Genomic DNA, 24,254 nt, shown 5'->3' with positions numbered 1-24,254 from the left:
CTTTCTTGTGGGAGCGCTCCATGTAAATGTGCTCAATGATGGGCAGGGCTTTGCTTGTGATGGACTGAGTTATATTCACTACCCTCTGTAGGATTTTTCCATTCTTGGGCACTAGTGCTTCCATACCACACCATGTTGTAACCAGTTAGGATATTCTCCACTGTGTATCAATACATGTTTGTCAACGTTTTTGGTCTATGCCAAACCTACTCAAACTTCTAAGAAAGTAGAGGCACTGTTGTGCTTTCTTTCTCGTGGCACTTATGAGATGGTCCCAAGACAGATCCTTTGATATGATAAATCAAAAGAATATAAAACCCCTCCACCTCTGATCTCCAGATAAGGAATGGCTCCTAGATCTCCAGTTCATGACACAGATGGGGTTGGAAGTTCATTCCAGATATTATCTTCCATCTGGCTCCCAGAAGTTAGAAGGGGCCTGGAAACCCACTACCTAAAATGATGGTAGAGACAGAAACCCTTATTATACTTAAAAGTTACTTAGTTGTGCACTTAAAGACCCAGAACTGGCTAATGACCAAGTTCTGGAAATGGGATTGGTCCGAGCAACTCATATTCAGCTGTCGTAGATGTAATGGGCCGAATGCTCTCCTGTGTAATAAATTTACTCTGAGTCTATGATACCATGCTTCTAAACTGTCTGAAACATTCCTGGAATTCAGGGAGAAGGTTTAGTCGCCATTCGTGATGGCAGGATCTCTGCCCTAAAATTCTCTTAGTTGTCTGGGTGTCAAATTTTGTTTGCCAGCACTCCAGTGACCCACCTTAGGGTGTCTTACAATTTTGAAGGCACCTGTGTAAATACAAGTTACTGATGTTGTTGTCATGAATCCCAAAAGTTCCTGGAAGATGGCATACAATCTAAAAGCAGTGTAAACCTCCGGGGGGCAAGTTAATACTTTGTGTGATCAGCACAGAAGTTGCCCCATGGACTTATTTTTCACTTTTCAAGGTGAGCTCGGATCCTTACACATCTTGGAGTCACAAGAGACTGCAGCTGCTGGAATCTCACTGAGCTTCTCCAGCATTTACCCCTGTACTGCTAGAATGGCCATTGTGCGGGTACAGGGCCAACCATGACTTAAAACACTCGTCATCGTCTGAAGTCTCTCACTCATCACAAAAGTAAACCTGCAGCTCAAGTGCATTCAATAACCTCTTTTTTAGTTCGGTCAACTAGACTTTTAAACCAATTCTTTCAGGATGGTGGTAGAAAACTGCAGGAGGTGGGGGAAGGGAATTGTGGAAAAGCAGGATGAATAAGGCTAACTTACAGGCAAATACTAAGTTGACTTAAACTGCCCATTGTTTGTCAAAAATCCTGTTGCTCTGCCATCTAATCAATGTCCGTTGTTCACACTTTACTCACAGAAGGGTAGATGACAATCATTTCAGTTTGCCTTCTCAATATTACCTCACTTGCACATAACCAAGAAAAGGCATCAAAGTGTTAACAAGCACATTTTGGATGTGGAGTTACATCTACACAAGGGGAATGGATTCAGGGAATGCAATCAATGTGTAGACTCAGTGCCCTCTACTGGCTACTTCTGGTGAGACAATTACATTAGCCCCGAAAAATGGTCATTTTCCAAACATGTGGAGATAAGACCGGCTGGAAAATGATTAAACCACACTGTTCCCCAATCTTCTAATCATAGAGTGCATTACTGTTGTGTACAGACCACAGAAATTTCATATTAGGTCAGGACATTTGGTGAACTATTCCATGACATGATCCTTTTCCTCATTGGAACCATGCACACAAAAATTAATTCCTTCCCACCATATGCATCATTTTAAGTATTTTATATGGTCTCTGACAAGTTAATATTTATCCACGAGAAAAGCAAAGGGATGTGATTAGTAGCAAATAATGTGACTGTTTTGGAGCAAGATTCTGGTTCCACTCTTCTACCTGTGTCCTTGCTTGCCCAGGTGGACACCAAACCTCGTTGAACCAATCAAACCTTCTTCTCCACACCACAATTAGTGTAACAAGTGGAAACCAGTCGCAGCTAAGCAGATATTTTTCATAATAGCTTTCTCACTGCCCTCACTTTCTGCCCCATCAGACTTTACATCCAAAAGTTCATCACCACCAAGCAGACCTTCTTCTTATACCTATCGGCAGTCTGCTAAAGCAACCGATCCTCAGTCTGACGGACTGCTTGAGAGCAAGAGTCGCAATTTGTGTTTCTTTCTACTCAAATGCAAGTAAGTTGAATGTTTTACAAAACATCTTCATTTTGGACATAATTCTGATTTCAAGCTTTTGACTATCAATACTAAACTTTTCCATGCCACTCCCAATTGAACCTATCCTACACTAGTTCAAAGAAGCTCAAAGAAAATTTGTGGAACAGCAGCTCGTTATTCAACTAGATACATTACTGTACATGCTTCCAGCCTCAACAATGAATTTAACAATTTCAGTTTATGGTTCTGTCATTCCCAGTTACATATCTTCTTGCACACTGCATTATTGCTCCTTTAGTCATTTAATCCATTGTGTACTCAATCACAGAAACACTGTTGATCATCATCTCCTCCCGCTTGCAGCTCACTTTCTCTGCATGCTAGCACTGTTTAGTTGGTTTACTAAGGGACAGCAATAATCTCTATAGTGCATGCCATCCATAAAGGTAATTTCATCATATTAAGTCCCATTGAGGTAATACAGTAGAAGAGTAATAAAGTTTTACAGAGAAAGTGCAGTGCAGGAAGAAAATAAGGTGCAAGGCATGACAAGTTAGATTATACCTTATCATACAAAGTCCATTCAATAGTGTTAGAGCTGTGGGATATAACTGTACTTGAGCCTGGTAGTACATACTGCCAGGCTTTTGTGTCTTCTGTCTGATGGAAGGGGTGGGGGGAGGATGGTCTTTGATTATGTTGGTTATTTTACTGGGAGAGAAAAAATGCAGACAGAGTTCATGGATGAGGGGCTGACAGGGATAACATATATTTATCCCTAACATTTTCTATTTCTGATTGCAAGTGATCAACATGAATGTGAATTCTGTTTTATTCTCTATAGATGCTGAATGACCTGCCTTGTATTTCCAGCATTTTCTGTTTTTATTTGAGATTTCCATCAACTGCAGAATTCCACGGTTTTGCCAATTAGCTGGTGAGCAAGCACTTACAAGCAAAACGGTATATGAGATGCAACCACAGCAAATGAACTGCTTCAAATTCAGATTCATTAACAATGATTTGATTAGAGGTAGGAGCTGTGGTGGCAAAAATATATTGCAGTATAGTTAATGTCATTGAAGAGTTCTGAGCAGATAATAAGATTCCAGTTTTCAAAATAACACTCAGTTGTTGGTCCTTTCCATTGTTTAATGGACAACAGACCACCAAATCATGAGATCAGAAGGTATCATAATCAAATTCTTGAGTTGTCCTGTGCCATTCTAAGCAAGGAGAGCAAAGTGTTTTAATTGACATTGTATTGCTAAATTTGGGAAGTTTGGATTATCACTGAGGTGACTTGTGGGAAACAGGCAGGAATGTAGAATTGGGACCAATATTCAATCAGCCATGGTCTCATTGAATGATGGAACCAACTCAAGCAGCTGAAGGCTTCCCTCTATTCTGATTTACTTTATGCTTTGATCCAAGGGTCCATTCTAATTCTTGGGTTCAATGAGCAGTAAGTATGTTTCCTTTATTCTTGGTAGGCATTGCTCCCAATTCTCTCTAGCGAGACAAAGATGCAATGGTCTATGGAGTGAAGGAGGTTCGTAGCTTAATTTGTTTTCTGCATAGTTTACATTACACATGGGTTGGAATTGGAGGGAGATTGAAGTTAGTTCCTTTATATGTTGTATCAGGAGAATGGTTACATCTCCCAATTGGATGTATTAGTAACTATCTTACAGTAATGGTCGTAAACATAAATGTCGACTGTTTACTCTTTTCCATAGCTGCTGCCTGACCTGCTGAGTTCCTCCAGCATTTTGTGTGTGTTACAGTAATGGCCATGATGTTGCATGGAATCACAAGGCAATACTTCTCAACACCAGCTCTAGTGATCACTGTTGTGATTTTAGCAATCTATTGGATCACTGCTCCAATACCACTACCATACACTTAATGCCCATCACTGCTCCACCAAGAAATATAGGGAAAAGCAATGCTTGAATGATGATTTTCACAATTAAACAGAAGGTGTTATTCAACAAGCATGAAAATCTGCAGATTCTGGAAATCCAAGCAACAGACCCAAAATGCTGTAGGAACTCAGCAGGCCAGGCAGCATCTTTGGAAAAGAGTACAGTTGACATTTTGCGCCGAGACCCTCCAGCAAGGCTGCTTTTCCTCCAGTCCTGCTGAAGGGTCTCGGCCTGAAATGTTGACGGTACGCTTTTCCATGGATGCTGCCTGGCCTGCTGAGTTCCTCCAGCACTTTGTGTGTGTTGCTGCAACAACTCTGCAGCGGGCAGATTCACAGCTAAGGTGCTGTGGATTGCATTGCCAAGTGCTCAGGCATATGGGCATACAGGAGTGAAACTATGTGTACCCTGAGCCTCTTCGCACTGAACCCTACCTCAAAGAACATTTCTTTTTTGTCAATACCTCTCTGTTTAGCAATGCCTCTCTCAACTATTCACTGTACAAGGGTTCTTTGTGGGGGCGGGGGGAGTTGCTAATACACTCTGGACTGTGGGGAGCCACACGCTTCTGCCCAACGCAAGTTAGCAATTGTGGCTCCTCCAACTCTAACTTCCCGTGACATCCAAAAACAAACAATAAAAGGAGGATGTTCTTCAGGGGCAGAGTCCTCATTATCAGATCAAAGGCTCAAAGTGGTGGAGTCTGAGACAGCAGCTCAAATCAATGCACTTTAATTACTGACATTAATCATGTCTGGGGCCAGCTCACAGCTGGAGAACCATCTCATAAGGGAGCTGGCAGGCGAGGGCACTCAAAACACAAAAATAAATAAAACACAATAATCACAGTGAAATGTCACAACCAAGAGCTTATCTTGTTTATGCTTATCCATCTTAAAGGAGGCCCATTTATGAAATAAACATTTCATATATGGAAGAGTTTGTTGCCAATGTTACAGTATATTATCATGACTACATCTACCATTCCTGATGGTGTTTATTAAATCTGCCATTACGTAACTCGGGATGCACCACCTCCCCCTCCCATGCCAGCTCCCATGGTGCACTCATCTCCCACTAGATTTTTTTGGACGAGATAAAGGATGCTTTGTTTATTCATAAGCCTCTCCTGGTTTCCCTCGATCTCACTGATTCCAGGTGCTGCTTTACCTGCTCAGTAGTTCCAGCAATTTCTGTTTTAAAATCAGACCCGTCTAATTTTCATTTTCTGTAAGACAAGATGGAGCAATGATCCAATAGATTTCTAAAATCACAACAGTGTTCAATAGAGATGTTGTTGCGAAGTATTATCTTGTGATTCAATGCAACACCACGCCCATTACTGTAACACACACAAAATGCTGGAAGAACTCAGCAGGTCAGGCAGCATCTATGGAAAAGAGTAAACAGTCGACTTTCATGCCTACAACCATTACCGTAAGATAGTTACTAATGAATTCAATTGGGAGATGTAACTATTCTCCCTATACAACATTTAAAGCAACTACCTTCAATCTCCCTCCAATCTCAGCCCACATGTAATCCAAACTACGCAGAAAACAAATTAAGGTATGAACCTCCATCTCTACATAGATCATTGCATCTTTGTCTCGCTAGAGAGGATTGGGAGCAATGCCTACCAAGAATAAAGGGAACATACTTACTGCGCATTGGAGTCTGCCTGAATATATATTTATTGAGCTGCACTGTAAATAATAATCCTTTACAATCATGGTGTCTGAACATTATATTCATGGTAACATGTTGGCATTCATAGCAAGCATCACTATAAATAGCTCTGCCCTCAAAGAGGCCTCAGTAGAGCTTCTGTTCTAAAAGGAACCATTTCTAAAAGTAACATAGAGTGCCAAGGCATTTATCTTTCATGTATATGAATGCTCCACCCATCTCCACAAAGATTTGTTGTCAGTCCTTCTCTGAGACCCACTTTAGCCATTTTATTTTTACGCATGTGCTACTGTTTTCCAAAGGAGAGAGAAGAGGAATGAGGTTTCTGAGTCATGTGGCACATATAAAATATTCAGTTAATATTTTTCTCAAGAACTCATCTAAAACATTGCATTGATCAGTTTGGAAAGGTTAAAAATAATTTATGAGAACTGAAATTCAGGGAGTTTTCATCACTAGTAGAAGTTGTTTATGTGGTAATAAATTGTTACACACTTTACCACTAAAAATTGTACACTTCCAGGAAGAGATAAAGCTATTTTTCCAGAATTCCCATTCGCCTAAATGCAAAGATCGCTGGATATGTTACCGAAACATACCTGCAATATGGATGACATGATTTATATTCATTTTATATCTGTTATATTCATTTTATACCTGTGGTACTCTTTATTAAAAACTTCCTTTAAAAATAACTTTTTCAATATTTCTGAAGGAACAAAAAATTGGTAGACATTGCTTAGGCAGTTTAAGTGAGAGATTTATACTCAGTGGACATTTTATGAGATGCACCTGTACACATGCTCATTCATGCAAATATTAATCAGCCAACCATGTGGCAGCAACTCAATGCATAAAAGCATGCAGGCATGGTCAAGAGGTTCAGTTGTATTTCAGACCAAACATCAGAATGGAGAAGAAAGGTGACCTATGTGAGTGTGACTGGAATGATTGTTGGTGTCAGGTTTGAATATTTACCTCAGAAACTGTTGATCTCCTGGGATTTTCACATACAACAGTCTCTGGAGTTTACAGAGCATGGTGCAGCAAACCAGAAGATGTCAGTGAGAGTCAGCTCTGCGGGCGAAATCGCCTTGTTAATGAAAGGGCAGAGGAGAACGGACAGACTTATTCAAGTTGACAAGAAGGCGACAGCAACTCAAACTACCACACTTTACAATAGTGGTATGCAAAAGAGCATCTCTGAATGGATAACATATTGACTCTTGAAGTGGGCTACAGCTGCAGAGGTCCATGAACGTACACTCTTTATGAGGTACATGAAGGGCCTAGTAAGGTTGCTCCTGAGAGCATTGCCATGTAGAGCAGCGGTTCCCAACCACCAGGCCACGGACCGGTGCCGGGCCGCAAAGCATTTGCTACCGGGCCGCGGGGAAACGATATGTTTTGGCGATAGGAGTCAGCTGCACCTTTTCTCATTCCCTGTCACCCCTACTGTTGAGCTTGAACACATGCGCGGTCATTACGCACACGTCATCCATGTCAGCACGGGAAGGAGATCAACTCTATGAGCTTGCAAATGACGGCGGGCAGAAAAGTATGTTTGACATAACATCTCTGCCGGCCTTCTGGATCAAAGTCAAGGCTGTATATCCTGAGATAGCCACAAAAGCACTGAAAACGTTGCTATCTCTGCAATGAATGGAACGAAAACTAAATTGCGGAATAGACTGGACATAAGGAACCCCGTTCGAGTATCGCTGTCTCCCGTCATCCCTCGATAGGACCGACTTGTTGCAGGAAAACAAGCCCAGGGCTCCCACTGATTCAGCGATATTGGTGTGTTGCAATGATTTTATATGTTCATATGGGGAAAATATATGCTGTGTGTTTAATATCCAAAGGTTACTTAAAATGTTATGATGCTATTGACTTATATAACCATATAACAATTACAGCATGTAAACAGGCGATCTCTGCCCTTCCAGTTCGTGCCGAACGCTACTATCACCTAGTCCCACCGACCTGCACTCAGCCCATAACCCTCCATTCCTTTCCTGTCCATATACCTATCCATTTTTTCTTTAAATGATAATATTGAACCTGCCTCTACCACTTCTATTGGAAGTTCGTGCCACACTTATTTCAAGCTCTCCTGATAATTGACTTATCTCTATGTTCATGCGAGAAAAATATGCGCTGTGTTTAATATTAAATTCGTTAGATAAACCCTTTTAGAAATGAAATTGAGTACATTAGCCACTTATCACCTGTATTCCGGTTGTGATTAACACCCCCCGCCCCCCAAACAGAATCACTAAAATCAATTTGTAAGGGGGGGGGAGGGGAATCGGCACATACACGCATGCGCACACAAGTGCCCGCGCAAGGCTTCATGGTCATTGTAGTCTTACTCTGGGTAAACAACGTATTTGACTGCTACTCTCGTCCGTTGGCAACCCTACCCCCACGCCCCCCCCCCAGGGTCGGCCGGTCCGTAAGAATATTGTCAATATTAAACCGGTCTGCAATTCAAAAAAGGTTGGGGACCCCTGATGTAGAGTGAAGATATCATCTGACAGCTATTTGCTCCGTCAACCTGAAGTGGATCACAAGTGTTCAATCCACCATTCAGCAGGAGGTTGTCTGATGGTGTTGCAGCATCAATACCAGAGCTCCTGTCCTCCACTGGAAAGCTCTGCTGATGCACGAGACAGCTATTTTCTACAGTCATACATCAAAGACACAGACCCTTCAGTCAACCAACTCCATGTCAAACATCAAGCACACGTTTACACTTCATCCCATTTGATTCTCCCCGCAAAATCTTACAGAATGCACCCCACCCCCACTCCAGATCCATAGCCACCACTGCACTCATCTACAACCTTGGGGCAACTTACAAAGAGCACTGAACACAGAACAGTACAGCACAGCACATAAAAGGGCCCTTCTGCTCACCCTATTTTTGTTGACCACGATACCAATACAAACTAGTCACATCTACCTGCACTGGAGCTATATCTCTCTATTCCGTGCCTGCTTAAATGTCTCTTATATATTGCTTTCATATGTGCTTTCAAACTTCCCCGGCAGTGTGCTCTAGGTACCCATCCATATCTGTCTCTCTGCCTCTCTGCCTCTCTGTCTCTCTGTCTCTGTCTCTCTCTCTCTCGCTCTCTGTCTCTCTCACACATCTGGACTTGTAAATCTGCTTTAAACTTTCCTTCTCACCTTCAACCTGTGACAGTGTATTTGACATTTCCACCCTGAGAATAAAATGGACTCTCTACCCTATCTGCAGGTATGACTTTCACAATCCTATAAACTTCTATCAGGTCTGTCCTCATCCTCCAGAGAAACAACCTATGTTTGTCCAACCTCTCCTGAGAACACCTTTCTTGCATTTTCTCTAACAACTCCATTGTGTTTAATTTGTACATCTCAGTTGATTTTTGCATTAAATAAAATTGAGGTTCTCTTGGTAACAGCTCGTTTCTTTAATGATCGTGGCCGGCAAGTGCGAAGGTCGGGCTGATGCACCTCCCCTAACCCATGTGATGGCCAATTAACTTCCAAGCCTCACATGTTTGGGATGTGGGAGAAAAGCAAAGCACTCTGGGAAACCCAGTCACATGGCGCCTTGAGGCACAGCTCTGTTTTCTCCATCCCCTGCTCTGAAATTAAAACACAAACATGCATTTCAGCATTGAAATTCAGTTTGAAGACAAATTAAATGGTTCAGACAGTTTAAGATTTAATTCGGAGAAGCAAAAGCTTCTGCAGATGGTGGAAGTCTTGAGCAACACACACAAAATGCTGGACGAGCTTATTTTGTGTGTGTTGGTGCATGCAGGGAAATAAACCAGTGCTGGTGTAATGTTTCAGCTCAAAAACCTGACTGGTTATTTCTCCCCATAAACGCTGCCTAACCTGCTGGATTCTATTGGAAGCAACTGTTTCTCTTAAATAATACTTTCTCTAAGATTTGTACTTTTCATGTAGTTTTCACACTCACTGGAAGAAAGCAGCATAGCAGCTAAACTAACGGTTAATCAGCTTTCTCATTTTTCATTGGCTAAGTATTAGCACATTACCCACGTGAGGTAATTGTCTTATTTATGTAGCCTATTAACTAATTCATTTCTATCTGAGGAATTTCTCTTATCTTATCTATAAAATTGATGGATTTTTCAAAGACGCCACCTTGGCTTCTTGGCTTTTTCTTTAGTCCTTTGTTTTACACCCCTAGCATTGTTTCCCAGTTCTTTATTTACTTTGCTTAGTATTTGTATCAACCAACACACATAAAAGTTGCTGGTGAATGCAGCAGGCCAGGCAGCATCTCCAGGAAGAGGTACAGTTGAGGTTTCGGGCCGAGACCCTTCGTCAGGACTAACTGAAAGAAGAGCTAGTAAGAGATTGGTATGTTTGTTTGCACTTTAAAATAAACTGAAATCTTGGAATTAAGACTACTCATCACTCCTGCCTCCTGGAAGAGCTCTAAGAATCAAAAAAAAAACAGAGGTACAACGGTCCCTCCAGCACTTTGTATGTGTTGCTTAAGGTCTAATCCTGCAGAGGCACTTAGTGGCCAGTGCTTGTGGAAGCAATGTCCTAAATTAATTTATTTCTGTTCAGACAATGCAGGTTGTCATCTCACTGTACAGTCTTTGCCACAGAACTCTGCATTGCTTCCCACTTCCTCGGGTCTCCCTCACACATTACCATTGTGTTTGCTGAGCTGCACACGCCAACAATGCTTCTGTTTCCAGATCTGCATCCTCCTTGGAAACTTTTCCCATGGTTCGAAACTGCCTGTTGTGTATTTAATATTTAGGTAATGTTTGAGTAATCTTGTATATACTGAATATTGGTTGATTAAGCATTCTTCTTCCTTTAAGTAATTCATTAGGGGTTATATGTATAAATATGCGAATTGCATGCGTCATCACACTACCATGTGATACACATGCCTCGCTTAAAGTAAACTTGAAGTTAACATTTACGGATTCCCATGTCTTCCTTTGAATTAGTTTAACATTTTTGAAATTCCAAAACATAGCACTACCTCTGCACCCTATTCTACTCCCAGAGAGCTCCTAGATCTCTGACAGTTACTTCTTTTGCTCTCTTGATTTTAATCACTTCACCACCAGTAATCAAGTCTGCAGTTTCATTTGGCCTGCGCACACAAATTTCTCTGAAAATGCTCCAGTTCTAAACACACACACACACACATACACACACACACACACACACACACACACACACACACACACACACATGCACGTACACTCACTCGCCTACACACACACACACACGCACGTACACTCGCTCGCCTACACACACACACACACACACACACACACACACACATGCACGTACACTCACTCGCCTACACACACACACACACGCACGTACACTCGCTCGCCTACACACACACACACATGCACGTACACTCGCTCACCTACACACACACACACACACACACACACATGCACGTACACTCGCTCACCTACACACACACATACACACACACACACACACACACACACACGCACGTACACTCGCTCGCCTACACACACACACACACACACACACATGCACGTACACTCGCTCGCCTACACACACACACACACACACACACATGCACGTACACTCGCTCGCCTACACACACACACACACACACGCACGTACACTCGCTCGCCTACACACACACACACACACACATGCACGTACACTCGCTCGCCTACACACACACACACACACACGCACGTACACTCGCTCGCCTACACACACACACACACACACACACACATGCACGTACACTCGCTCGCCTACACACACACACACACACATGTACGTACACTCGTTCGCCTACACACACATGCACGTATACTCGCTCGCCTACACACACACACACACACACACACACGCACGTACACTCGCTCACCTACACACACACACACACACACACACGCGCGCACGTACACTCGCTCGCCTACACACACACGTACACTCGCTCACCTACACACACACACACACACACACACATGCACGTACACTCGCTCGCCTACACACACACACACACACACACACACACACGCACGTACACTCGCTCACCTACACACACACACACGCACGTACACTCGCTCGCCTACACACACACACACACACACACACACATGTATGTACACTCGCTCACCTACACACACACACACACACACACACATACACGTACACTCGCTCGCCTACATACACACACACACACACACACACGCACGTACACTCGCTCGCCTACATACACACACACACACACACACATACACGTACACTCGCTCGCCTACACACACACACACACACACACACACGCACGTACACTCGCTCGCCTACATACACACACACACACACACACATACACGTACACTCGCTCGCCTACATACACACACACACACACACACACACACACACACACACACAAACAAAAACTTTGGAGCACTTCCTGAGTTCTTCCAGCATTGTGTCACCCAAAATTTGCAGCATCTGCTGCACTATCTATTTCTTGTGTTTCTAGTTCTAAACATAAAACAGAACATTACAACACAGTACAGGCCTTTCCATTCAAACCTACGTTTGTATCTTTCACCAACCACTTGGTCCTTTGAACTTATATCTCTCTTGGTATCAGATATTCCCAGCATTTCATTTGATAAAGATTCTATTAAAAACATTGAGAGTTATTTCTATTGTATATTTTGGGAGTAAAAGAGGGTGCAGTGGTGGGATAGAACCACGGAATAAGGTTCCAAGAAGGACGCAGATTTGGAAACACAGGCACTGTTGGTGAGTGAACTCAGCAAGCACAAAGGTAATGTGTGAGGGAGACCTGAGGAAGAGACGATAGACTATAGGATTATAGGGAAGCAACGCAGAATTCTGTGGCAAAGACTGCAGTGAGATGACAACTTGCAAGTGCTAAATAACTCCAATGTTTTTGTTAATCCTCATGATCCTTGATGGAAATTAAAAGGACTGTGGTAGGGAAATTCTGCCCAATTGTTATTCCTTAAACTAATGCCTTGGCAACAAACTACCTGGTCAATAATCACAAAGTCTTTTATGGGACACTGATGTGTGCAAGCTAGTTGCCATGGTACAGTGGAGAGACCAGAGACTCAGTTGTTCGAGAAGTATTTGTAGAGGTGAAGAGGTAGTTGCCACTTTCAGCTGAGACTCTGCATCAACACTCCTTCTCTACCTCCACAGATGGTGCTCAACCTGTTTGCTTTTTGATTCATATAGTAGAATAGTCATTGCATCTTAAAAGTGTTTCATTGGTTATAACGTTCCTTGGGACACACATGTTTGTAAAAAACACTATATAAATTTAAATTCTTTCCACCAATCAGTTTTATCTCACTAATCCTTCCAGTGCCACTAAGAGAATCAGATTAATTAATTCAATCAGCTTCATCTATTTTCAGATATGTAAAATCAGGACATATTCCCATGCTGCATCAGATCAACAGCTCACTGTCAATGCAAGCAATGCCTCCTGTCAGCACAGCTGTCTTATTTCCTGTTACAACTTGTATCTCACCAGTTAAGACTTCCACTAAGTTGCAAATCCCTGCTTTAAGATACTATCTCAATGCAACTTTTCTCTTTGTGTAATTTGCGCTGTTAGTTCTCTGCATTGTAAGTGCCTGTGATCACAACGTGCCCATTTACACCTCATTACAATCCAAGCAGCCAATCCAATAGCACTAGGAATATAGACAGTTTGGGCAATTGAAGACTAAAAGCATCTGGTTTCGGTATACTTCATACAACCTTAATGAGAACGGGTCACTGTTTTATCTAATGAAGTAACCAGACACATTTAAAACCTGTCTCAAGACAAACCAGTTTTTATTTAATTTGTGCTGTATTTTGTCCATTAGTTCAACGTTTGAACATTGGTTTTAAACATGCCAGGCCTAAGGAGTATCACATCGCAACTTAAATTTTCCTTGCTTCTGTTGTCCCCAGTGCACCAGATTCTAATCAGTTCATCCAAGTAATTTCCATGCAAATTCCCTATTGCAACAGTTTCATTAATGCTGTCTGGTGCCAATATCACTTTTGCAATTAATTTCAAACTAATACTTTTTGTATTAACATGATCTTGGGATAATAATTATTTTCGCAAATTTCTCTGTGGAACATTGGTACAAGGTGTAAAACACACCTGATCTTACAATCTGGCCACAATGAGAAGTAGAAAGATAGAAACATAGAAAACCTACAGCACAATACAGGCCCTTTGGCCCACAATGCTGTGCCGAGCATGTCCTTACTAGTAATAAACACTTTCAGATCATCTAGTTTTCTTTAATTCAATCCATACAATGTAAATCCATGTTTGATAAGTCAGTAAAACTTGTTGTAATCTAATGCTGAAAGCATGTCACCAGCATGGTTGGTATCAATATTTGAGTTTACATCTTTTTACCTCCTCAGAAATGTAAACCATTGCCTGTCCTGCAACTCCTGGGACATGTGCTGCAGTACCTTCTCCATCGCTATTTCCACCACCCCCCCCCCCAATCTTGGGAACAAATGTCACCAACTATATTTGTGTTAGAATATCTATATTTCTATAATCTTAACACCTCTGCATCGTCAGCATATCATGAACTGGAACATATGCATCTCTCCCCTCACTGACCATCAACACAGGCACAGCTCAGGCCTGCATGCTTAGCCCTCTGCCCTACTCTGTACCTATGGTAAGCACAGCACCAACACCATCCGCCAACACGTCAATGACATGACAGCTGTTGGCAGAATCATGGATGTTGATGTGGCTGTATAGCCAAGTGAAACAGGTCAGCTGGTTGAATGGTGTCAGAATAAAGTCCTTGAACTCAAAGTCAGTGAAACCAAGGAATTGATGTGGACTTTAGGCAGGGAAGTCTGCGTTGAAGGATCTGTGGTAAAAATGGAGAGAGGTTCAAATTTCTGGGTATCAACATCTTGGAGAAACTATCCTCGTCCCAGCACACAGACAAAACCACAATGAAAGCATGCTAACATCTCTACTTTTTTTTTGCACTACCTTACTGTCCCTTTTCGATTTTCTATTTATGACTTATAATTTAAATTTCTGCTATTTACTATCGATTTGTACTCCAGGGAACGCAAAGCACAGAATCAAATATCGCTGTGATAATTGTACGCTCTAGTATCAATTGTTTGGCGACAATAAAGTAAAGTAAAGTACTTTGTTAGTTTATGGAGATTCAGCAGGTCAATTAAACTCTGACCATCTTTACAAATGTATAATGGAAAGCATTCTGACTGGTTGCATCACAGCCAGGTATGGAAACACCAATGCTCAGGAATGTAAGAGGCTACAAAGAGGGGTAGACTAGGCTAGGTCCTTAATGGATACAGTTCTCCCTCCCATTGAGTTTATCTAGAAGAAATTATATACCACGAAGGCGAGCTGCCACTACCTGGGCCTTGCCCTCTTCTCGGTGCTGCCATCAAGAAGGAGGTAAAGGCACACACCTCAAGGTTCAACTACAGCTTCTTCCTGACTGCCATCAGATTCTTAATCTACTAACACAGCCTCCGACAATGTTTTCTCATTCTCAACCATAACTTTTGTAAGTTTATTTTGTTGTTTATTTTTGTGCATGTATAACTTAGGTATAATTTTTGTTTAATTTAAGCCTTTGTAAAATTATTTTGCCATGTTTGTAATGTACTGTGCTGCTGCTGGAATACACTAATTTAATGGCATTTTTACCCTATAAACGCATGACTATGACAATAAGCTTGAAGTTGAACTTCCCATGATGTAATGCCTTGGAGAATCGGCTTTCTTGTGCTCCCAAAGCCTTGGAACAATCAAATACTGGAGGCAGTAGTTAGGCATTTAGAATTATCCTCAGGGGTGTCTTCTTCCTTTCCCCAACTAATTTCCGCTGTTTTGTCAATGACCTAGCATTCACTATAAAAAGAGAAATGGGGTAATTCACTGATGACTGCCCACATCCAAACAGCAGCCCAGTCCAATAAAGTGAATAAAGGTAATCACAAAGTCTTTCAAGGAACTAATGTATTTTGGTTAAGGAGCCACAAAGCCCCTGCTCCACTACATATACCTCATGTGTTGAACCTTGTGTAGCAAATGCCAAAGTTCTTATCACCTCCTCCCGAGCCCTATACCACTGTGCATAGCATCATGACAATTCAAGAACTGCTATACTTTTTCATATGGTGATAAATAATCTTTTGAAAATGGTTCCTTCTTATTGCTTTTTCTTCCAGCTTCCTGAAAGGGTGACAATGCCTGATGTTCCAATTGCCCTCTACCAAGGATTCTCCAGAACCTTGGTCATCAGCACTAATGTAGAAACCTGATTAATAAATATTTGCAAGTAATCTGGCAAAACCAGTTTGGGCCTCAGCCTTTTTCCAGAACAAATATTGAACAGTAATTAAGTTCAATTAGTGCGAAAGGTAGATTAGAGCAAGAAAGAATGTCTGGGTGAACTTGGACAGAGGGAATGTTACAACGATGGGGATAGCGGCTGAAAGAGTTTGGTAAAGGCATGTGATTAACAAAAGGTATATCTAGTGTGAGGATAGCATAAAAGTGATAATGAGAGATACAGACCTGCAATGGCCAATTCTCTGAAATTGTTGAATTCAATGTCAAGTTTGGTTGGATGGTACTGTGGAGTCCCTGCCTCACAGCGCCACAGTCTTGGAATGGATAACTTAAAAAGTGATATATAAACCCAAGTTCACACTTGTGGACTGAATGGAGGTGTTCTACAAGTTCAAGTTGAAGCCTAATTGTCATTCAACTATGCATGAATACAGCCAAACAAAACAGCATTCCTCCAAGGCCAAGGTGCAAAACACAGTACTATACCAACAGCCATACACAGCATAAGGCATCATAGCAGTAAACCCCACATTGACGTAAAAGAAATATATAATATATCCCAAGTCCCTGAGTCCAGGAATCTTGTCAGCAAGAGCAAGTCCGCAGCAGACTGCAGACAAATGCTGTCTTGCCGAGTGAACTCTGAACATTGGAGTGCTGCACTAATGCCAGTATGGACACGCATAACACCTCCTCTGGGCACTAACGTTAACACCTTCCTCTTGGACGGCTGCAGACAGGGGACATTGCAGCATGAGACCTCGTCCTCTCTACAGCTGCAGCCACACAGCTCACCTGCCATCAGTCCCGCCAATAAATCTGTGAACCGGACTTACTACATTCCACATTACCAACGTTCCACAGGGTCTTGCAATCACAAGAAAAATGACTGAGAGAATCACTCGCTGTTGGGCTGCACATCACCTTCGCACACTGACTCTGATGACTCTCTGTAGCAGGCAACAACACAGTCTGCACCGAGTCCAGCTCCTCTGCCAATGAGCAGATCCCTGACGGAGCAGACCTGCACTACTTGAAGTTCTTAATCTCCAGCAGTATCTTACAATCATAAAAAAAGACGTTCAAAAAAAGACAATAACACCTTTGGTTGGCTCCATACTGTAGAGGCTGTTGAGTCCAAGTGTACTGCCATCTTACCAGAAGTCAAAATAGACACTCAATTAATGTTTGGCTTGTCCAATAAAGAGAAAACAAACAGCACGGGTCAAAAGCACAGGTGAAGTGCTGCTTCACCTGGAAGTAATCTCTGGGGTCAAAACAGTGGAAATAAAGCCCATTATCAGGTTACAAATGTCCAATGTATGGACACCCCTGCATACCAATAATCTCCTATAATAGTATTAAATTCAAAAGTCCAATGGCTATATTTGTTCGTTCCTACAAATGGCAGAAATAATTTCCCCTCTTTCTTATCAGTTTTATGTGCCTTTGATGCCATTCATTACAACTTTGTGTTTATCAGAGAATGCTTTGAGCAATGCAACCTTCTACCATTCTTCTCTTCAAACTGTTCATTCTCTACCCTTGAACTATTTTTCACTACTACCTCTAACTGAAACTACACTACACTCGAATTTCACATCAGTCTGCAACTACAACGTAATCAACACTTCAGCTATTCCTTCCCATTTCACTCTCCCTTTTGAGTAATGCTTTGGTCCAGCCAGTGTCCATTTTTGCCTGCATAGGGCATAGGATATCACATCAAGGTGACTCATTAGCACTTGATGCCTCACACCTACTTGTTAACCACGCCAGGAATAGAATATAAAGATCTCAGTTGCACCATAAAAACTGAAAACAGCTGCTAAATTTATGTGGTCATTTACACCACAAGTTTGAGCTCTGGAGAGACATATCAGCACCTGTGCAGCTCAGCTGCTTTTATCTAATTACCATACCACCCAAGGTAACCTGGCCACAGACTTCTCTAGGTGCAGTTAAATCTGTTTTTCATGGTTCTATGTGCTTTAGGGTTGAAGAGGTTATGCTTCTTTCTAAACACCTTTGTCCAACATCCAATGAGATCTGGTTGGTTCAGAAAAGAGGTTGTGGGTTCGAAATGAAAGGAAAGGAGGAAAATATACTCCTTAAATGTCCACCTGAGTAACTCATATTATTATGGAGGGGAAAAAAAAACACTTGATTATCCTGAGGATGTATGCTCCATATTACACCGAAGACTATTATAAAGTTAGAAAAAGAAACAGAAAAAAAGAATAAGGGATGGATAAAAAAACACAATACTAACAACAGTCACAGAAAGGGAGCTAGAACTCAAGTGAACTGTAAGCTGTTTGACAAAAAAAAGGTAACATAAATGATCATGTATGTGATAACATAGATGGTTAGAACTAGTGTGGGGGCTAAGACGTAGAACATTTAAAACAAAAAAGAAATAACAAAACAAGGAATATAATGCCTTAGGAGCAGCAAGAATAACACTGCAGTTGAAAATATTGATTCTCCTATTATGTAATGAGATAGGACAGGTGACAGAAAAAGAGGAAGTCAATTGCAGGTATAGGCAGCATGGAACAAATGAGATGCTTGAGGAGTATAAGAAAAGCAAGATAAAACACTTAAGAAGGAAATCAAGAGGGCTAAAAGAAGGCATGATTGCTCAGGCAGACAAGGTGAAGGAGAATCCTGTGAACTTCTACAGATAAGTTAAGAGCAGAAGAATAGCAAGGATAAAGTTGGAACTGAAAGAGATGGTGGTAATCTTGAATGGATTTTTTTTTCACCTATCCTTACCCAGGAGATGGACAGAGTCTATAGGATGAAGCCAAACAGTAGTAAGGTCATGGACAGTATACAATTGCAAAAGGGGAGGTGCTTGCTGTCTTGAGAGGGAAATTAAAGTGGACAAGTTCTCAGGGCCTGAAAAGATGTCCCTTTGAACCTTGTGGGAGTCTGGTGCAAAAGTTGTACTAGGGCCCTGCAGAGGTTTTTAAAATGTCCTTTAACCATTGGTTAGGTGCCAGAGAACTGGAGGATAGTTAATGTTGTTCTATTGTTCAAGAAAAGCCTGAATAAGCTGGGAAAGTATAGGCTGGAGAGCCTGAAGCCAATAGGGGATAAAAAATTGGAAGGCACGCTGAGGGACAGGATATGCAAGTATTTGGATGGAGAGGACCTGATTAGGGATAGTCAATATGGCTTTGTGGATGTTAGGCCACTTCTACCTAATCTTACAGCATTTTCGAGGAGGTACCAGGAAAGTTGAAGAAGGAAAAGCAGTGGACGTTGTCTACATAGACTTTCGCGAGGTCTTTGACAAAGTCCTGCATGGGAGGCTGGTCAAAAAGGCTCAGTCACTTGGCATTCAGGATGAAGTAATAAACTGGATTCAGAATTGGCTTAGAGGAAGAAGACAGAGTGGTATTAGATAGCTGCATCTCTGAGTGAAGGCCTGTGACTAGTGGTGTGCACAGGGATCGGTGCTGGGTCCATTGCTGTTATTCATTTATTTCAATGATCTGGATGATAATGTGGTTGACTAGATCAGTTAATTTGCAGGTAATACTAAGACTGGTGGTGTATTGGAGATCAAGAAAGAGCATCAAAGCTTGTAATGGGATCTGAAACAGCTGGAAAAATGTGCTGAAAGATGGCAGACAGAACTGGAAAAAAAAACAAGTGAGGTCTTTCCCATTGAACAGTAGGGTACTGGGGAGTACAGCAAATCAAAGGGATCTTGGAGTACTGATCTATACCTCCTAGAACATGGTGTCACAGGTAGATAGTCCTTAAAAGAGAGCTTTTGGCACATTGGCTTTTATAAATCAAGGTGCTGGGTACAGGAGGTAGGATGGTATGTTGCTGCCCTATAAGACATTGGTGAGACCAAATCTGGAGCATTGCATGCAGTCCTGATAACCTACCTACAGGAAAGTTATCAATAAGACTGCCAGAGCCCAGAGAGAATTAACAAGGAAGTTGCTGGGACTTGAGGACCTGTGTTACAGGGAGAGATTAAATAGATTTTCCCTGGAGCATAGGAAAATGAGGGGAGATTTGATACAAATTGTGAGGGGTACAGAAAGGGTAAATGCAAGCAGGCTTATTCTACTGAAGTTGAGTGACACAAATAGAGCTCACAGGTTATGGGTGAAAGGTGAAATATTTAAGCGAAACCCGAGGGGGATTTCTTCACGTGGAGGGTGCTTCAGGTGTGGAATGAGCTGCTCGTGAAAGTGATAGATGCAGGCTTGTTCTGCAATGTTTAAGAAAAGTTTGGATAAGTATATGGATGGGAGGTATATGGAGGGCTACTGTCTAGGAGTGGGTCAATGGAACTGGGCCAAATAACTGTCTGGAATAGACTAAATTGGGCTGTTTCTGCGCTCCATGTCTCTAAAGTGCAGGTGAAACATTGTAAATTCACTCATCGAGAGGACAGATCCTGTGCCAAGGAGCTAGACCCCCACCTGCACTAATCTCTGAGAGCTGGCCTTTGGTTTAGGTGTAATCCTGTCTCCTCTCCCTCCACAGTGGACACAAACAAACCACTTCCCCTCCACTCCACACAGATAAGCATTCATTGCAGCGAAGAAAATGAAGAATGTAGCTGAGCTCTAAAGCTGCTAAACTATGTGTTCAGATCAGAGGAGCTTTGAAGTTAAAAAAAACAAGAATGTACTTCATCTTATGACCAGTCTATGGGGTAGTCTGATGAAAGGCATGCAGCCAAAACATTATATTCTACTTTAACTGATGCTGATTATGCATCCTTGCTCTTTTGTATTGAATTTAGTTTCAAACATCTGTTGATTTTCATTTTCTTTAACCACCAATTCCTTCTCCCAAATTAGCTCTTGCATTGTCACAGAACTATCACAGATGCCTGTCAATAAATTATCATCCTATCATTAATCCAGAACCTATTGTATCTGAGTCATTTTGATGTGATATTCCCACCAATGCTTCTTGATGTGAGGAGACCCCACAGTTACTGAACTCCTTGGATGTATACATATCAAAGTTTCGTAACTTTGCCAATTTAATCAATAAAAAACAAAATCATAAGGACCCAACTCATTTTGAGGGCATAGAAGTGGATTGAACCGGGGTGATTGCAGAAAGTTCCTTTGAGCATAATGACTTTGATTTCATTCCCGAGTTTCCAACTGCACCTGTAATGCCGATTTTCCTCATGCACCCAATGAGATGAAGCAAGAGTTTTGCTGGACCAGGTATCCTGATAGAATGGCTACTCCCTGTTGTTGTTCCAATGGTACCTTGTAAAAGCATGATTATAAATGGACACAAAGACAATGTTCTCCAACTAAATACATTTCTGGACCACAGTGTCATAATACTGATGGTGCTTGATGAAATTGCAAATGATTACTTTGCCATTTCCTGGTCCCTGCTCCTATCAGTTCACAGAAGCACCCACAGCATGGATTAAAAGCTCATCTGGGCCAAGACTCATGAACTATCCCATAACAAACCAAACGGTTAAAGGACACACGCTCTTTCCTCTCACATCTATTATTTTTTTTAACCATTAAATGATTCTTTAGAATTATTGATTTAGTCCTGCCCTGTATCCTGAACACAACATTACATTAGGTTTTATATGATATCAATTATTAACTGAACTTTGTTTATAAACTGAACATTTGTAGTAATAAACTACATTTGGGTCCAAAGTTTTATAGTACAGAAGCTGAAGAGAGAGAGAGAATAAAATGCAGTTTTTGATTAAATTCATATCCAATCAATTAACTGTTTTTCTTTGGAGAGAGTGACCCATTCTTTTATGTTAAGCCTAACAACAGCCTGATTGCCCCTGAATTATGGTGTTAATCAAGAGTATTTTTATCATTACTTATAATACTGTTACCTAATGAATTTGTGCCAGTAATTCTTCAAAAGCAAAATGCTGCAAATGCCACAGATCTGAAATAAAACCTGAAAAGGCAGGAACTAATCAGCCAACTGACTGCATCTGTGGAGAGGGGAAAACAGATTATGTTTCAGTCTGATGACCTGTCTGTAGCATCTGCGATCTGGTTAGTGACTGAAAAACATAATCGCACTTTCCCCTCCACAGACAATGTCTAATCTAAATATTTCCAGCACTTGCGACATTTTTTAAATTTCAGCAAGAGAGAGATGGAGAGATGAAAGAATCCAAACACAACCTTTAGAAAATGCTATAGATTAATGGCAAATATGTTGAGTTTTCAAAGAATATATATATTTTTGTTTTTGGAATGTATGCAATCTGTCAAGCCCTTATTTATTTCCTCTTAGCTCGCCATTATATGGACAGGAAAATCTAAATATATCGAGAGAGAGAGTGAGAGAGAAAGAGAGAGAGAGGGAATGAGAGAGAGAGAGGGAGAGTGAGAATGAGAGTGAGAGAAAAATTCATTTTTTATAAATGGTCATTGAATTGAAAAGTTAACTCTCTTCCTCTCTCCAAACATGCTACCTATCCAGTTGACTATTTTCAGCATCTTCTGTATTTCACATTTTCAGCAATATCTTCCTACTCTAGTACTTTGCTACTGTACTCAAGCAGCAAGACTTCTTATTTAACCATTCTTTCTCAGCAGAATGTTGAACACATTGGACAATTTTCCTGTCTTAATTCTCATGCCATCCATTTCTATTTATATAATTAGTTTTTGCCCAGGGTGAAAATTCTGAGAAAATCCTTCAGTTTAAATCAATGGAAGTTAGTTACATCTCTAATGTTCCCCTAGTTGCAAGACAGAGGAGCTGGGGAAAAGAGGTATGTTCCAGCTTCTCTCCAGCTCTTATCCTTCAGGTCTGCTGTATTCTCTCAGTTGTCTGAAATATTCAGCATTCAAGAGAAATTAACTTAAAACTGATTTTTTCTCTCACTTGAGTACATGCTATTAGGTCTCTTCCAGACACTGTATAGCTAGTTGGTTGGGCTGAGGATAGTAATGGCAAAAGATGTACTGGAACTGCTGACTGGATGCATTTATGGAGGTTTCATTACACAACTCCTCCCATCCCTGCATTCTTACCATCTACTGTCTACATCATCTGCCCCCCTCCCACCAAATGGAATCCAAAAGACTTATTCATCAACCAGTTAGAAACTTCACCCATTTGAGCAGTAACTTTCCACACACCCTGTTCCAATCTGCAAAAGTTGTTCTAACATTATTAATGCTTCTATGACTTCTCTCTCAGGTTTCTCAAAGCAGAATCTTGGGGGTTAGTTTTTAATACTTGAAGATACTTAGACCATTCTAAAGGGCACAGGCAGTATCGAGAGTCATTAATAGACAGCAGTTCTATTCCTGTTTATCATTTTGTATCTTCAGGTTCTTACAGGGATTCCTATTTGCAACCTAGTTGTTTCTTATCACCAGATGAGTTTGGCAGATCACTAAGTCGCTGCCCATTACTCTTGGGTCATTCCCAGCTCAGTTACTGTACTGCCTTTCTGCTTCATCTGCAGGTAACATTGTAAGAGAAGGCAAGTCTATCAGTAAATCAATGAAATGTACTGAGTTCTTAAATGTAGTAGGGAAGGGATTGCCAGGCGACACATAGAAAATGCTGGAAGTACTCAGCAGGCCAGGCAGCAGTTTGTGTGTGTTCCTTGGATTTCCAGCATCTGCAGATTTTCTCTTGTTTGTGAATGGATTTCCTGGAATGTGATAAAATGGTGGCATGCTCAGATGCGGCGGCAACAAGAGGTCCAACCAAAGGTGTTATTATATTTTTTAAGATATTTTTTACAATCGCAAGACCCTGCTGGACATTAACAACTTAAACTACTGCAAGGCAACCCCATCAGAGAGTTGCTCATTGGTGGAGTCACTGAAGGAGCTGGACTTGGTGCAGATCGTGCTGCTGCTTGCTTCGGAGACTCAGTACATGAAAGCGGTGTGCAGTCTAACAGTAAGTGATCATCCTAGTCACCATTCTTGTGATCACAAGACCTTGTTGCACATTGTTAAACTGGAAAGCTCCAAGTCTGATTCACTGTT

General features: G+C 41.4%; 1 protein-coding gene and 1 long non-coding RNA gene across 3 annotated transcripts in view; one reads left to right on the top strand and one right to left on the bottom strand.

The window, feature by feature from the left end:
• LOC134353791 (potassium voltage-gated channel subfamily KQT member 1) overlaps positions 1–24,254 on the bottom strand; it is an 876,116-nt gene that overhangs the window by 539,175 nt on the left and 312,687 nt on the right. The gene's annotated exons all lie outside the window — the stretch shown is intronic.
• The window catches only part of LOC134353792 (uncharacterized), a 160,715-nt gene that overhangs the window by 124,921 nt on the left and 11,540 nt on the right, over positions 1–24,254 (top strand). The window contains exons 3-4 of one of the 2 annotated variants that reach the window (XR_010019680.1): positions 2,097–2,238; positions 23,993–24,165. The exons of the other annotated variant lie outside the window; for it this stretch is intronic. This is a non-coding gene — a long non-coding RNA (uncharacterized LOC134353792). The remainder of the gene's footprint in view (positions 1–2,096; positions 2,239–23,992; positions 24,166–24,254) is intronic. 2 annotated transcript variants of the gene reach the window in all.

The sequence above is a fragment of the Mobula hypostoma genome, chromosome 11, assembly GCF_963921235.1.
Source record: "Mobula hypostoma chromosome 11, sMobHyp1.1, whole genome shotgun sequence".
NCBI classification, from domain to species: Eukaryota; Metazoa; Chordata; class Chondrichthyes; order Myliobatiformes; family Myliobatidae; genus Mobula; species Mobula hypostoma.
The sequence above is the reverse complement of the archived record's forward strand: the minus strand, read 5'-3'. Positions and strand labels throughout refer to the sequence as shown.